The following is a 3,743-nucleotide window of genomic DNA, read 5'->3' as shown; positions in this document are numbered from 1 at the left end:
TGAAGCCGGAGTTCGGCTGCGAACCCGCCACCTCACGAACCCACAGAGCGGCTTTCGCAGGTGCGCACACTGACAACTGAGCTACAGCGGCGAGCTTTTCGGGAGTCACCTGCAGAGGGACGGGGGGAGGGGGTGGGAGGTGTGTGTCGGCTCGTTGGTCTAGGGGTATGATTCTCGCTTTGGGTGCGAGAGGTCCCGGGTTCAAATCCCGGACGAGCCCGTCCTTTTTCTTTAAGAGGAGGACTGAAGACCGACTTGGTGGAAGCTTCGGGGAGACGCAAGGCGCGCCTAGAGCCTCTGAGGCCAGGACCACTGCTGTCCGGCCGGATCAGTCGGTAGAACAAAGCGACTCTCACAGTCAAGCCTCGGGGGTTGGGGGCCCCACGTCCGAAGAGCGCTGTCTTGGTTTTGACCTGCGGGGGCGGGAGCGGGGCGCGGGGGCGGGAGCGGGGCGCGGAGCCGGGAGAAGCGCCAACAGCGCGGGAGGCCGAGGCGGAGGCGGTGTCCCCTGGATGCACTCCGCCGGCGTTTGTTGAGCGATCACCGGGCGCCACGTCTTGGGGGTTCGGCCGCCCCCAAAGCGAGCGTCCCAGAGATCGCGGCTCCGGGACCCTCCGCGCCCCAGCCCGCTCTCGAGCGCTCCCCACCTGCCCGCGCGACCCGGAGTCCTTCGCCGGCTTTGTCCAGCGGGTCCCCTGCGCTCGCGGCTGCGAGGAGGCCTGCGAAGTGACCGATGAGCGGCGCGGGGACAGAGGCCGGCCGCCCTTCCCGGTCCGGGGCTCTCTGTCGTCCGAGGGCGGAGGGGAGGCGGCGCGGACCCCGGACTGTCGGAGCGCAGGGGCTTCTGTCCGTTTTGCCGGCCAGGGAGCGCTGGGTTTTTTCCGTGCGCATCATTCCTGGAACCCCGCACTTCCCAGTGGGTCTAAAATTGGGGTCTCCCTTCCGCACCACCTCACTGGCGGCGCCGGTCCAGCTCCAAGACACCAGGGCATCAGAGAGGAGAGCCAAATAGCCTTAGTATGTGCGGCTCGTTGGTCTAGGGGTATGATTCTCGCTTAGGGTGCGAGAGGTCCCGGGTTCAAATCCCGGACGAGCCCTGCTTTTCTTCCCCACTTGCGGGTCTCAGGGCCCATTCTGTGCCTCCCCTTGTCGTCGTTTCAAAATTTTCATTGAGGCCCAGTAGCCAAAGTGTCTCCACAAGTGTCTTAAAAAGCTACTTTTCAGTCCGAGTTCCAGGCACGGAAGACGGAGAGAGGTTCCCTTCTGCATAAGGAGCCGGTGGTCCGCCGCTTGCAGGTCTCTGAACCGTCAGGCCTGGGCCCCACAGTCCCAGGTCAGGAGGCCAGGATATCGGCATGCAGAGAGGTGATGCGCTGCTGGCGTTTGCGTCTGGAGCCCAGCCCCGCCTCAAATCCAGTCACCCCATGTTCCCGCTGACCCCGGGACTTGCTCCATCCTGTCATTTGGGGCGGTCCACAGCCGTCAAGTTCTGACACCTGTCCACAGAGGACCCTGTGCAGTCGCCCGGCTAGCTCAGTCGGTAGAGCATGAGACTCTTAATCTCAGGGTCGTGGGTTCGAGCCCCACGCTGGGCGTAGACTTTGCTGCCTATTTGGATTTTTGCCTCACGTGCGTTGGTCTGCTCCCAGCTGTCCATTCCCGATTTAAAACTGCCTTGTTGGAGGCACAGGGTGCAGACACACACAAATTCCTGCTCTCCACTGATGCTCTTGAACTGTGTTGTTGGAGAAGACCCGTAAGACTCCCTTGCACTACCAGGAGATCAAACCAGTCCATCCTTAAGGAAATCAACCCTGAATATTCGTTGGAAGGACTGATGCTGAAGCTCCAGTCCTTTGGCCACCTGATGCCAAGAGCCAACTCGTTGGAAAAGACCCTGATGTTCAGAAAGATTGAAGGCGGGGGAGAAGGGGGAGAAGAGGGTGGCAGAGGATGATCGTTGGATGGCACCATTGAGTCAATGACGGTGAGTTAGAGGGAACTCCTGGAGTTGATGGATGGGGAGGCCTGGCATGCTGACGTCCACGGGGTCACAAAGAGTCAGACACAACTGAGCGGCTGAACAACATTGGAAGCCATGCTGGGTCCTGCCCTCGTCCTTGTCAGCTCCTTGTAGCGGGTGGGTCTCTCTTTCATGGGGGCTTGTAGACTCCTGTTCCTGGAAGGTCAAGAAAGTAAGCAGATCAGGACAAGGCAAGAATCAACACCATTTAAGGCTCACAAGGGTTTTCCTCCTCAGGGAACACCAGTCCCAATTAAAAACAAACAAGCAAAGTGTAAAGACCTGAGCCCGTCCTCCTTCCCCTGGACCAGGGAGCCATGGCTGGAACCGCCTCCCTCTCCTCCTCTAGTTCAGTCACGCTGCTCCGTTGGGGCAGAATTGGATTCAGGTGTCTATTAATTAGAGGAATATAGGATTCTTCCAGAATCTGTTTTGCCCGCCTTTCCTCACTCAGGCCCAGGTATCCCCGATCGGTCCCTAGGTGAGGCCCCTTGCAGACGAGGTGCCCTGGGCGCGGAGTCTCCTGCCTCCATTTGAGGCCAGAACTGAGCAGAGCTACAGCTGCGGGGTCTCCCCCATCTCCCGCCGCACGAGGAGCAGACAATCCAACCGTCCCTCTGAAACTGGACCGCAGCTACGAACCTGTGACCTGGGGTTCGCAGGTGGGGACACAGACAAGTGAACTATGGCGGCGAGGGTCACCGGAGTCACCTGCGGAAGGAGTGGGTGGAGGCGGGGAAACCCCGGTGTGTGCGGCTCGTTGGTCTAGGGGTATGATTCTCGCTTTGGGTGCAAGAGGTTCCCAGGTTCAAATCCCGGACGAGCCCTGCTATTTCTTCCCCCATTTGGGGGTCTCAGGGCCCACTCTGTACCTCCCCTTGTCGTCGTTTCAAAATTTTCATTGAGGCCCAGTAGCCAAAGTGTCTCCACGAGTGTCTTAAAAAGCTACTTTTCAGTCCGAGTTCCAGGCACGGAAGACGGAGAGAGGTTCCCTTCTGCATAAGGAGCCGGTGGTCCGCCGCTTGCAGGTCTCTGAACCGTCAGGCCTGGGCCCCACAGTCCCAGGTCAGGAGGCCAGGATATCGGCATGCAGAGAGGTGATGCGCTGCTGGCGTTTGCGTCTGGAGCCCAGCCCCGCCTCAAATCCAGTCACCCCATGTTCCCGCTGACCCCGGGACTTGCTCCATCCTGTCATTTGGGGCGGTCCACAGCCGTCAAGTTCCCATACCTGCCCTCAGGGAACTCTGTGCAGTCGCCTGGCTAGCTCAGTCGGTAGAGCATGAGACTCTTAATCTCAGGGTCGTGGGTTCGAGCCCCACGCTGGGCGAGATTTTGCTGCCTATTTGAATTTTTGCCTCACGTGGGTTGGTCTACTCGCAGCTGTCTATTCCCGATTTAAAACTGCCTTGTTGGAGGCACAGGGTGCAGACATACACAGATTCCTGCTCACCTTAGGAAGCCAGCCTGGGTCCTGCCCTCGGAGTTGTCTGCTCTTTGTAGCAGATGGGCCTCTATTCGGGACAGCTATACTCCCATTTCTGGAAGGTCAAGGGAGTAAGCAGGTCAGGACAAAGCAAGAACCAACGCACTTTATGGGTCACAAGGGTTTTCCTCCTTAGGGAACACTGCTGCTGCTGCTGCTAAGTCGCTTCAGTCGTGTCCGACTCTGTGCGACCGCATAGACGGCAGCCCACCAGGACTGGTCCTAATCAAAATACAA

At 59.2% G+C, this 3,743-nt stretch overlaps 4 non-coding genes across 4 annotated transcripts; all 4 read left to right on the top strand.

Moving 5' to 3' along the window:
• The first annotated feature begins 148 nt into the window (after positions 1-148).
• TRNAP-UGG lies at positions 149-220 on the top strand. The gene has a single exon. It is a non-coding gene; the product is annotated as a tRNA-Pro (tRNA).
• An 805-nt stretch (positions 221-1,025) lies between these two features.
• TRNAP-AGG lies at positions 1,026-1,097 on the top strand. Its single transcript has one exon. It is a non-coding gene; the product is annotated as a tRNA-Pro (tRNA).
• Positions 1,098-1,522: 425 nt separating this feature from the next.
• TRNAK-CUU lies at positions 1,523-1,595 on the top strand. The gene has a single exon. It is a non-coding gene; the product is annotated as a tRNA-Lys (tRNA).
• A 1,682-nt stretch (positions 1,596-3,277) lies between these two features.
• TRNAK-CUU lies at positions 3,278-3,350 on the top strand. The gene has a single exon. It is a non-coding gene; the product is annotated as a tRNA-Lys (tRNA).
• Positions 3,351-3,743: the final 393 nt, after the last annotated feature.

The sequence above is a fragment of the Oryx dammah genome, unplaced genomic scaffold, assembly GCF_014754425.2.
Source record: "Oryx dammah isolate SB20612 unplaced genomic scaffold, SCBI_Odam_1.1 HiC_scaffold_3320, whole genome shotgun sequence".
NCBI lineage: Eukaryota > Metazoa > Chordata > Mammalia > Artiodactyla > Bovidae > Oryx > Oryx dammah.
The sequence above is the reverse complement of the archived record's forward strand: the minus strand, read 5'-3'. Positions and strand labels throughout refer to the sequence as shown.